The sequence below is a fragment of the Saccopteryx bilineata genome, chromosome 5 (assembly GCF_036850765.1).
Source record: "Saccopteryx bilineata isolate mSacBil1 chromosome 5, mSacBil1_pri_phased_curated, whole genome shotgun sequence".
Classification (NCBI taxonomy): Eukaryota; Metazoa; Chordata; class Mammalia; order Chiroptera; family Emballonuridae; genus Saccopteryx; species Saccopteryx bilineata.
In genome coordinates, this window is record NC_089494.1 from 117,485,444 (window position 1) to 117,498,594 (window position 13,151).

The window sequence follows — 13,151 nt, forward strand, 5'->3', positions numbered from 1 at the left end:
ATGGGCGCTTCTCCTGTGTGCCCTGGCCGGGAATCAAACCCTGGACTTCACGCCAGGCCGACGCTCTACCACTGAGCCAACCGGCCAGGGCTACAACTGTTTTCATGAACAGGTTGGATTGTCAGGAGAGCGCAAACAGAGAGCAATTTTATTATTTTCTTAGGCTTGTTTCTGCTTCCCCCTGGATGAAGTCTCAGGGAGAGTGCTTCAGATATCAGCAAATAAAAGCACTTTCCAGGTGTTCAAGATTGGATGTCAAATGTCTCCCGAAACTATCAAGGGGTCACAGTTGCTGTTGTCCCTCTTGGCTCCACCTTCTCCTCTGCACCCCAGTTTCTGTTTTTCACCTTTCCAGGGTTGATAACTTGTAATGGCAGCCCTAGGAAACCAATATGGTCAACATGATTGGTGCAGTCTGAAATGGGTTTCTGAGGAAAACGCTGGTCCTGTGCCTATCTTAGCATGTTAGATCTAGGTGCTGGAGGAACTCCGGAATATTCACAAAGGATGCCAGGCACCCACTTCTTGGCCCTTCAGCAGACCATAGAAGTCAACTGTTAATTTGAACAGAGTCTAACCCCCAGATCCTCACTGCAGACTGGACCGGCTTTTGTTTTTCCTCTTTTGAGCCTTGGTCATTCTTAGCAGTGACTCCCAATAACTTCCAGTGATGTATGCTCTGACCCTGCAGGGTAATATCTCATTCTGCTGTGCCTCTGCTGACCAGGGCCTGAGAGACACTCTGGGACCTGAGCAAGTGGCCACGGGAGTTCATATGGCATCCTAGTTGAAGCATCCAGAACTCTGTAAACCCCTGGTCATGTGCCCTCGGGGAAATCCTCCTCTCCGGTCCTTAGGTTTTTCATCTATAAGGAAGAGTTTGGGTAAGATTGCTCTCTTTAGTGGCAGCAGCAACATTAATGACCAGACTAGCAGCTGGCCTTGCTCATGCCCATGTGATTGCCTAGTGCCATGTGTGTTTGTCCTTACTTTTCTTTTAGGTTTCTTCTTCCTTTCTTCTTTCATTCTTTTCTTACTTCTTCCCTTTCTCCCTTCCTTTTCTCTTTTTTGATATGTAGAGGTGGGCGTCTATCTACACCTTGGATGGGACAATTTTTCACTCAGCTGGATTGTATCATGCATATTACTTTGTTACCCTGTCCCCAGCACTCAACTCCTAGTCACTGAAATTACCAAAATGCATCTAGGCACTTCCAATCATGCATGAGTGGACTACTGAGTGTGCTTACTGCAGGTCTTTCCCTTCCCTTTCCCTGACTGACCTCCCCTGCCACTCCTCTGTTGGGATAGATTGATGCTATATCATTCCATGATACCACTAAAACCACCTATAGCCTGGGCCACCTGCTGGGGGGCCAAGCATGGTGAGGCCTATTGGCTGGGATATGAGGTGCGGTGAATTTGAATTAGTATAAAGTCAGTAAATACAAAAAAAGTGGTGCTAAGAACATTTGGCAGGTACTAAATAAAAATGAACTTCTATTGCTATTTAAATGTTTTGTGAATTTTGAGATTTTACTCTCTAAATTTTTGGACTACATAAAGGTCACATGATATCAAGAAGCACATAGGCACATACACACACACAAAATCTTGTGTTTGAGCAAATTGCTAAAACTTAGCTTTTTTAACTTGTTATATCCCAGGGCTATAGAGGTCAAGTTAGATAAATATTTAAAGCCTCTTGTAAATATTGTTAAATGGTAGGTAAATGATGATAGCATAGTTATTAAACCATTTGGGTTCCGGTTTCAACATTTACTAGCTTTCTATGACCTTTGGACAGTCAATTAATCTGTTGCCACAGTTACTTCACTGATAGCAATAGTACCAATGTGGTAAGGTACCTAAAAAGCTGCAGAATTAATATTGATATTTTAGGAGGAAAGGTCAGGCTTTCCTGTCCTATCTTTTCCTTTCGTAGGAGAGGGAGAAGAATGTAGAAGCTTCCTGACTTACAAGGACAATGGGTCATTTAGTTTTAACTATAGAATAAGGATTGTCTGAGGAACTTTTTTTCTCCTACAGTAAGTGACAGAATTTACATACCACCCTACATTGATTTTGGCTCTTCCTCCATTCCTGGAATCCTGAGAGTAACATACCTCTAGGCAAAGGAGCAGAGATAGACACTGAAAGATTTGAAAATGTCCTTGATTGTGTTACCTTAAAAGTTTTAATGTTTCTATGGATTCCCTAAACAAATGTTATAAGCTTGTGCCATGATGTCATGCTCCCCCCAGCCTGTATGTGATCAAAGGTATATAACCAGCCTCTGAGATGTATTTGGCATGCACGATTTGTGACTGCAATGCCCCGTGTTAGTCATATGTGGCTGGCATATTAAATAAATCTCCTCCTTTAGTAAAACCCTTCAAAATTCATCTGGACTTGGTGTCTCTATGTAAACCTGTGGAGGTATGGTACTTTACAACATTTGTCGCCCAACGTGGGGCTGTGGTATTTCGCATCACCGGGAAGAGACAACCTGAATCAGCTTGTCTCGCCAGGTGACTGCCTGACCCCGCTGGAATTTCGAGGAGAGGCGCACTACCTGAGACGTTTTCAGGGCTCCCCATTTTCCTGTGGGTTCAGACAGTTCTTTGGCAGACACCTCCCGGTTCCCAAATTCAACGATTTGGACAATTCGGCAGAGAAACCAAGGAGGTAGGTAAAGCAACTCTTTTGCTTTACTGAATTCTAGCTTTCCTCTGAATTCTTGCTTTTCTGTTCTGTTTGGGACTGGTCAATTTGGGCCATTGTGTAGAGGACTGGACACGGTCACACTCTCGCAGTGGGCTTTCCAAGACCGAGACGTTGGTGGAGAGGATTTTGGTCTTGTCTTGGGTTCCTCTGGGAGACATCTGGTTGTACTCTGGAAGGATGGTTAGTGGGGATTAGGTCCTGCCTCAGACTCCCAGGGATATCTGCTTGTACTCTAGGAGGGCATTAGTGGGAACTGAGCTAACCAGTTTAGTCAGTTCTGCCTCGGACTTTTAGAGACGTCTGTTTCTCTAGGGAGACAATTAGTGGGGACTTCATCCTGCCCAGAACTTCCAGAGGTATCTACTAGTGCTCTCATAGGGAGACATTAGTGGGGACATTTGTTTGTGCTCTAGGAAGGCATCAGTGGAGACTAAATTAGCCAGGATTAGTCTCACATTGCACTGTATCAGTGGAGACTGAGTTAACCAGGATTGATTGGTCTTACCTCGGACTTCCAGAGACATCTGTGTGTTTGTCAGATCTTGTTCTTTGCTTTTTATTGTTTCTGTCTGAAACCCCTTAGTGATTAGTGTATAAGTGGAAATCTCTGGTTCGAGTACCTGAGAGGCCACTAGGGGAAACTCTTCCCTTGTCTATTGAGCTGTGTGTTTAAACATGTAAGTAATCTGTTTTATCTTTTTGTTTTGCCAGAAAAATATCCGGTATAATTTTGATTGGAATAAGTAAAGCACACTCATTTAAATTTCTTGATTTATAATTTGTGTATGTAAAATCTTTGTTGAATTTTTAAATGTGTCTCGAATGCAAAAATTGGAAGTTTCTGGCTTAAAACCAAAGGACAGACAGAGTAAAGGGAAATTTATAAACTTTATATTAGGTTAGTGGCTACCTGCCGGAGCCCGCAAATTATAAAACCTAGCGAAATTCATAGAAGTATTAAAAATTCCTAAATGGTGAATTGTCTGTACTGTAGATTCTCTTTGTTCATCTGAGAAATCTCTCATGACATTTCATGGTTTGGACCCCTCTCTCCTGAGCCACTACATATCTTTTCTTGGATCCAAGACCTCTGGCTTCAGGGCACTCTGTCTGATTTCTCCCCTGAAGAAATTATTCTCTTCTGTTGGCTCCTTCCCCTTGTCTAATGTAATAATTAATACCTCTATAGTCAAACATCCTTAATCTGAGTAATCAGAATGGCCCACCTTCGGGGTGGGATGGCCATTAGCCGGGACTTTTAACTCCTGGCTAGTAAGGGCAGTTTGGAACATCATTACTAAGGATCTGGGCCACCCAGATCAGTTTCCATACATTGATCAATGGCTAAATTTAACAATGAATCCACCACAGTGTTTAAAAGCATGTTTGATACAGAGAGGGTGCCACATCTTCCTAGTTAGGCCAGATTTGAGTCTGAAAGAGAATAAAAGAATAAAGTAACAGTAACAGCACTTCAAGAAATGAAACTCTTTTTAAGGACAAAGGGCCCCTAGGGGAGCAAAATAAAGGAGGGGAAGGAAGCAATTCAGGAAAAAGAACTAGGATTATGCTAAGAAAAAAAAATCAATGCGCATATTGGAAAAAAAAAAAGAGGAACATTGGAAAAATAAATGTCCCATATTACAAGCAGCCAAGGGAAGTGTTTCTCCAGCCTCTGGGGGAAGGGCTGGCAAGTAAGTGGTTTGGGTGAGAGAAAAGTGGAAGGCAGGGCCGGGAAGTGCTGTGTGTGGAGCAGTGGGGGGAGGGGCGCTAGAGTGAGGGTGAGGTGACTGGAGGAAGTCCCATTTGGAAAATACAGGGTAGAAACTTTGCTTTAAAAAAATCTTAGGGCCCTGGCCGGTTGGCTCAGCGGTAGAGCGTCGGCCTGGCATGCGGGAGACCCGGGTTCGATTCCCGGCCAGGGCACATAGGAGAAGCGCCTATTTGCTTCTCCACCCCCACCCCCTCCTTCCTCTCTGTCTCTCTCTTCCCCTCCTGCAGCCAAGGCTCCATTGGAGCAAAGATGGCCCGGGCGCTGGGGATGGCTCCTTGGCTGCTGCCCCAGGTGCTGGAGTGGCTCTGGTCGTGGCAGAGCATCGCCCCGGAGGGGCAGAGCATCGCCCCCTAGTGGGCAGAGCGTCGCCCCTGGAGGGCGTGCCGGGTGGATCCCGGTCGGGCGCATGCAGGAGTCTGTCTGACTGTCTCTCCCCATTTCCAGCTTCAGAAAAAAAAAAAATCTTAGAAAAAATAAAGGGAAACAGGGCCAGGTTAAAAGGTTTAAAAATTAACAAACCATGGGTATGGACCTTGCTGGTTATCAGTTTCTTGAAATAAACTGCAATTCCAGATTGAGTAATGGAATCACTAATAACAGAATTATAGGGGATGGGCTTATCAGAGACAGGCCCTCCAGCTGCCTCTTCCCTCCCCCTCCCTAGGACCTGGGGTCGCAAGGGCCCTCCATGGGTTGAGGGTGGTGGCTTGTTGCCCTCCACTGGTGTAAAAATTATAAAAGGGAAAATAAGTGTAAAATGTACAAAACTAGCACTGGGAGAAGGGTTCCGACTCTCTCCCATGAAGCCGAGGCAGGTGTAGGGTCCCCTCCAGCTTCCCCTACCCTTTCCCCAGTGTCTTTGTGTGGCATGGTTGTTGTCTGACGTGGGAGGCATGGGATTGGTTCACGGGGGAGACTGCTTTAGCCATAATAATAAAAAATTGTACAAAAAACTTTTTCAGGGAATTATAGGGAAATTAAAAACCTCATATAGGCTAAAAGCAGCCCACTGTTGGGAAAGTAAATTTATAAAATTTATGATTTTTTTTCCATATTTTTCTAAAGTTGGGAATGGGGACGCAGTCAGACAGACTCCCGCATGCGCCCGACCAGGATCCACCCGGCATGCCCACTAGGAGGTGATACTCTGCCCAGCTGGGGCATTGCTCTGTTGCAATCAGAGCCATTCTAGCGCCTGAGGCAGAGGCCACAAAGCCATCCTCAGCGCCCGGGCCAACTTTGCTCCAATGGAGCCTCGGCTGCGGGAGGGGAAGAGAGAGACAGAGAGGAAGGAGAGGGGGAGGGGTGGAGAAGCAGATGGGTGCTTCTCCTGTGTGCCCTGGCTGGGAATCGAACCCGGGACTCCTGTATGCCAGGCTGACGCTCTACCACTGAGCTAACCGGCCAGGGCCCTAAAATTTATGATTTTTAATTTGCTGCTTTGGTTGTAAGAAATAACGTTAGACAGCTGCCGGGGGGGGGTGGTGGTGGTGGTGGTGGTGGTGGTGGTGAAAGTCAGCTTAGTTCTTGGAAATGCTGGTTGTGCAAGAAGAGACAGGCCTGCTGAATGCCTCTGCCTCTCCCCCCTTCCCTAAGAACCCTGGTTGGCAAACTGCTGCTCAAAAACAGCTCACGGACCACATGAGTCCTTTTGCCCCCTTGGGTGTAGCTCTCCAGCGGAGTGCCATGTATGGGCACTACCGTGGTAGGGAGTGTGCCTACTTATATAGTTTAAATTTAAAATTTGGCTCTCAAAAGAAATTTCAATTATTGTACTGTTAATATTTGGCTATATTGACTAATAAGTTTCCTGACCACTAGGTTAAAATTATATGCATTATTTCAAAAGTCTTTTGTTAATTCTCTTTATTTGCTATTTCATAGCTCTATAATATTGAAATCTTGGTTTAAATATTTAGGGAATATGTAATAATTGTTAATAATGTCTTTTAATGTAATGTTTAGTTATCATTTTGAAGCAGTATTGTTGTATTATTCAATGTTAGGTCACCAAAACCCAGAGTAACAGATATTACTATTGATTAGCCGAACAGTAAAATTACAGCATAAATAAAGTGTGCTCAACAAATACTTAAAGGTCAATTACAAATAATAAAAAAGTAAAGTCATATCCTGGAACTCCTGTAAACCTATTTTTATTATGCTTTTTACTTAAAAATGTCTTTTAAATGCTAATATACAGAGTTATTCTGCTGTAGAGAGACTCTAGAATCCTACAGGAAATACCAAACTTGTTTGTCTTGCAAACTTCTACCCTCTTTTATTTGATCCAGCTAATAATGCTATTTTTGTCCTTTTTCCAATCAGCTCCAGATATATGGAAAAAGTTTATATAGGCAGATGTGGGCCCTCAAGTCCCTCAGCAAGATCTTCTGAGCATGGCTTTTATCAATAAGATCTATAATGACCAAGAGAGGAACAGAAAAAGCAAATAGAGCTCAAAAGAGATTAGGCAAAATACCAGCTCTTGGCATACGCCCTTAAAGGCTCCAATGACCTGAAAGGGCTTCATAGGACTCCATCAGGGCCCTTCTTCAAGAGTGGAAAAAAAGGTCATTGAGCTAAGGCCTGCCAGGCTTCTCAGTCCCCACCAGGGACATGCCTTTGCTGTGGTAAAAAGGGACACTGGAAGGGAGGGTTTGCTCCTCTAAGGGAGGGTTCAGTCTCTTCCAGCCCTGCTCCAGCCACCTGTGACCTGACCTTGCCCAGCCTGCTGGGACTTGCCACTGAAGGCTAAAGGTGCCCAGGGCCGTTGGCCCCATCTCACGACACTGTGGATGAGCCTAGAGTATTTTTTCCAAGTAGCAGGTAAACTGATCTCGTTTCTTTCTTTCTTTTTTTTTTTTTTTTGTATTTTTCTGAAGTTTGATACAGGGAGGCAGTCAGACAGACTCCTGCATGTGCCCGACCGGGATCCACCCGGCATGCTCACCAGGGGGCGATGCTTTGCCCATCTGGAGCATCACTTTGTTGCAACCAGAGTCATTCTAGCACCTGAGGCAGAGGCCACAGAGCCATCCTCAGCGCCCTGGCCAACTTTGCTCCAATGGAGCCTCGGCTGCGGGAGGGAAAGAGAGAGACAGAGAGGAAGGAGAGGGGGAGGGGTGGAGAAGCATATGGGTGCTTCTCCTATGTGCCCTAGCTGGGAATCAAACCCGGGACTCCTGCATGCCAGGCTGACCCTCTACCACTGAGCCAAAGAGCCAGGGCCTGATCTCGTTTCTTATGTACATGAGGGCCACTTACTATACCTAGCCTGAATATTCTAGTTTTATTTATCCGGCGGAGATCTCTGTTGTGGGTATTGATAATCCTATTTTCTGCTGCCTTGTTTAATGTATAATGATGTCTCTTTTATTCCTGTTGTCTCAATGCCCCATGCCTATTTTAGGCTGGGACCTGCTCCTAATTTAGACAAATTTACCTCTGCCACCCACCATAGTATATCCCAAGGTTCTCTTCACCATGCCATGGTTGAGAGCCCCAGGGGAAACCCCCCTAGGTTCATCTCTCCAGTTTAAAAAAAATGAAAGCTCCATCTCCATACGTGCTGCAGATGGCTTTTCCAGTCTACCTGAATCATTGCCAGCTAGAAGCAGTGGTCATTGGGACCTGGACTCTAACTGCAAAGTGTGGAAATGTGACCACAACTCCAGTACCTTATAGACTTTTTCTGAATATATATGACTCCTATTTTTTGGGACAGTTCTCAGACGGAAATGGGATTAGGTTACATTTGCAAATAATATGAAACAATAATGGTGTCAACATGGACTTAGTGAAATTACATTAACATGTTAAGAACATTTAAGATTGTTAGAATTTTATTTTAAATACTGTTATATTAGTTAAGACTTTGCTTAATAATCTGATATGCTTTAATCACTTCATTGTATTAGAACACTTGTTATAGTATTTGTTAGCATTAGCTGTTTTAATTTTGTTATTTATTTTATATTTTTCCAGTGTGCCTCAAAATTGGAACATGAGAATTATGCTATATAAAACCAGTGGGTTTTTAGGAACTCCACTAAAACCCTTGTTACTGAAGGTTTATTTGAAACCAATTAGAAAAAAATTTTGCCAACAGGAAAGGGATAATTTAAAAAGCCAGACTTAGAATCTATTACAGAAGGCATAATATCTAAATGTTTAATTTATATCCAAATAAATACTAAGCAAAGTAGGGAAATTGTTATAAAAGTGAATTAGTTTTATGTAAGTTACAGAAGGTCTGTACAGTTTATAAAAAATTAATCAGTAACATTTGTTTCTTTAATGAACCATATTGCTATTAATGCTGTCTGTTAAATATCTGTTACATGTTATAAGCTAATATTCCTACTCAACAGCCTCATGCTCTACTGTTAAATTAAGTCAAGGATTTGACTTAGGATATAAAACCAGTGGGGAATGTGGTAAGGTACCTAAAAGCTGCAGAATTAATATTGATATTTTAGGAGGAAAGGTCAGGCTTTCCTGTCCTGTCCTTTCCTTGGGGAGGGGAGGGAGAAGAACGTGGAAGCTTCCTGATTTACAAGGACAATGGGTCATTTAGTTTTAACTATAGAATAAGGATTGTCTGAGGAACTTTGTTTCTCTTACAATAAGAAACAGAATTTACATATCACCCTGCATTGATTTTGGCTCTTCCTCCATTCCTGGAATCCTGAGAGTAACATACCTCTAGGCAAAGGAGCAGAGATAGACACTGAAAGATTTGAAAATGTCCTTGATTGTGTTACCTTAAAAGTTTTAATGTTTCTATGGATTCCCTAAACAAATGTTATAAGCTTGTGCCATGATGTCATGCTCCCCCCAGCCTGTATGTGATCAAAGGTATATAACCAGCCTCTGAGATGTATTTGGCATGCACGATTTGTGACTGCAATGCCCCATGTTAGTCATACATGGCCAGCATATTAAATAAATCTCCTCCTTTAATAAAACCCTTCAAAATTCATCTGGACTTGGTGTCTCTACATAAACCCACAGAAGTGAGGTACCAACTTCACAGAAATATTAGAAGACAAAATATAATCCTTCACATAAAGTTTTAGAATGTCTTGTACAAAGGAAACAATAAATTATCATTTAGTTGATATAAGTAATCATTTTTAATTTATTTGGAGACTGTATCCAACATATACAGACATACACATTTGTATTTGTTGAGCAGATGTATGGAAGAATGCTGCAAGGACAAATAAATTTTTAAAGTACTTTTGTCAAGAAAGTGGAATTAGGGGAAGGAGGTATTAGTTGGGTGTAAGAGAAATTTCCTAATATACACTATGGACCCTAAGAAAGAAGATACCTAATAAAAAGGTCTTCTAGTGGCTAACTGGGCTCAAATTTAATACACAAAAACAAAAAACAATAACAAAAATCAGAGCCTAGCAGCCATATTCTACATAGGGGCCTCTCAGCCAAATTGCACTTCAAGGAGACAACTAAGCTGAACTCAACTACTTGCCTCCTATACTGAACTGCCTTCCTGCAGTGCCTGTTGCTGACATCTGAGTCAGCCCTTATAATGGAGTCCTGTTTCAACCAATAGGACTGAGGCTTCCCCTCATCCAGTTGGAGCTGTGCTATATCCCCATCAGTTTCTTCACTGACCAATCAGAATGGCATCATTTGGACCAATCAGGGCAGTCCATTTTGAACCAACCAATAAGATTTTGGAAGCCACTATGGAAAACAGTATGGAGATTTCTCAAAAAATTAAAAATTGAACTGCCTTTTCTTTTTTTGTTTGTATTTTTTTGAAGTTGGAAACGGGGAGGCAGTCAGACAGACTCCCGCATGCGCCCAACTGGGATCTACCCGGCACGCCCACCAGGGGGCGATGCTCTGCCCATTGGGGGTGTCACTCTGTTGCAACCAGAGCCATTCTAGCGCCTGAGGCAGAGGTCACAGTGCCATCTTCAGCGCCCAGGCCAACTTTGCTCCAATGGAGCCTTGGCTGCGGGAGGGGAAGGGAGAGATAGAGAGAAAGGAGAGGGGGAGGGGTGGAGAAGCAGATGGGCACTTCTCTTGTGTGCCCTGGCCAGGAATCGAACCCAGGACTCCTGCACGTCAGGCCGACACTCTACCACTGAGCCAACTGGCCAGGGCCTCGAACTGCCTTTTGACACAGCTATCCCACTTTTAGGCATATACCCCAAGAACACCATAGTACTGTTTCAAAAGAAGAAATGTACCCCCATGTTTATGGTAGTATTGTTCACAATAGCGAAGATCTGGAAACAGCCCAAGTGTCCGTCAGTGGACGAGTGGATTAAAAAGCTTTGGTAAAGAACTCATAAAACTCAACAACAAACAAACAAACAATCCAATAAAAAAATGGGAAGAGGATATGAATAGACACTTCTCCCAGGAAGAAATACAAATGGCCAACAGATATATGAAAAGATGCTCATCTTCTTTAGCTATTAGAGAAATGCAAATCAAAACGGCAATGAGATACCACCTCACACCTGTTCGATTAGCTGTTATTAGCAAGTCAGGTAATAGCAAATGTTGGAGAGGCTGTGGAGAAAAAGGAACCCTCATACACTGTTGGTGGGAATGTAAAGTAGTACAACCATTATGGAAGAAAGTATGGTGGTTCCTCAAAAAACTGAAAATAGAACTACCTTATGACCCAGCAATCCCTCTACTGGGTATATATCCCCAAAACTCAGAAACATTGATACGTAAAGACACATGCAGCCCCATGTTTATTGCAGCATTGTTCACAGTGGCCAGGACATGGAAACAACCAAAAAGCCCATCAATAGATGACTGGATAAAGAAGATGTGGCACATATACACTATGGAATACTACTCAGCCATAAGAAATGATGACTTCGGAACATTTACAGCAAAATGGTGGGATCTTGATAACATGATACGAAGCGAAATAAGTAAATCAGAAAAAAACAGGAACTGTATTATTCCATACGTAGGTGGGACATAATAGTGAAACTAAGAGACATTGATAAGAGTGTGGTGGTTACGGGGGGGAGGGGGGAATGGGAGAGGGATAGGGGGTGGGAGGGGCACAAAGAAAACAAGATAGAAGGTGACAGAGGATAATCTGACTTTGGGTGATGGGTATGCAACATAATTGAACGACAAGATAACCTGGACTTGTTATCTTTGAATATATGTATCCTGATTTATTGATGTCACCCCATTAAAAAAATAAAATTATAAAAAATAAAAAAAATAAAATAAAAAAATGCAAAAAGAAGGAAAAAAAAAAAAAAAAAAAAAAAAAAAAAAAAAAAAAAAAAAAAAGCTTTGGTACACCCTGGCCGGTTGGCTCAGCGAAAGAGCATCGGCCTGGCGTGCAGAAATCCTGGGTTCGATTCCCGGCCAGGGCACACAGGAGAAGCGCCCATCTGCTTCTCCACCCCTCCCCCTCTCCTTCCTCTCTGTCTCTCTCTTCCCCACCCGCAGCCAAGGCTCCATTGGAGCAAAGATGGCCGGGGCGCTGGGAATGGCTCCTTGGCCTCTGCCTCAGGTGCTAGAATGGCCCTGGTTGCAATAGAGCAACATCCCAGATGGGCAGAGCATCGCTCCCTGGTGGTGGGCCGGTGGATCCCGGTCAGGTGCATGCGGGAGTCTGACTGTCTCTCCTCATTTCCAGCTTCAGAAAAATACAAAAAAAAAAAAATGAGACTCAGAGACATGGACAAGATTGTGGTGGTTACAGGGTGGGGGGAGGAGAGGGAGGGGGTTGGGAGAGGGGAGGGGCACTAAGAAAACCAGATAGAAGGTGAGGGAAGACAATTAGACTTTTGGGTGATGGGAATGCAGCATAATCAAATGTCAAAATAACCTGGAGATGTTTTCTCTGAACATATGTTCCCTGATTTATCGATTTCATCCCATTAAAATTAATTTACAAAAAAAAAAGGTATGTCTACTTCTAAATATATATATAAAAGATTTTGGAGCCCTTATTTGCATGAGGACAAACCAATCAGGAACCAAGGGTGGGAAACTTCTGTCTATATGGCAGCTCCTCTATGGCTTTGGAAAAGCAATCTCCCTATCCATGAAGATTGTGTTTCCTCAGCTGTGCTTTCCTCAGTGCAGGGAGGAGCCAGCACCCCCTCACAGCTATTGAGGATCATGATTGGCTTTTTTTTTTGCAGTTGAATAAAGTTTCCTTCTTCACCACACCCCAAGTTGAGGTTTCCTGTTGGCATTGAATTGGTGCCAATGACCGTGACAACATTAATGAGGTCATATAATTAAAAAGTAAGTAATACATAGGGAGGGGGCGTTAAATGAGCACAGGGATAAAATTATTGCTCTTACTCGGTCCCACACACATTATGTTGTTCCTCTATACATATATATCTATATCTATATCTATATATCTATATATATCTCAAAATACTAGCTCATTGTTGTCTTTCTCGTTCCTAGACAAAGACAACTGCAAGCTCTAAGTTTCCGTGTCTTTAGTGCTATCTCAGGGTTCGGGAACCTATGGCTTGCAAGCCAGATTTGGCTCTTCTGATGGCTGCATTTGGCTCACAGACAAATCTTTAATAAAAGAAATAATAACATTAAAAATATAAAACATTCTCATGTATTACAATCCATTCATTTCCTACCGCTCCTCATG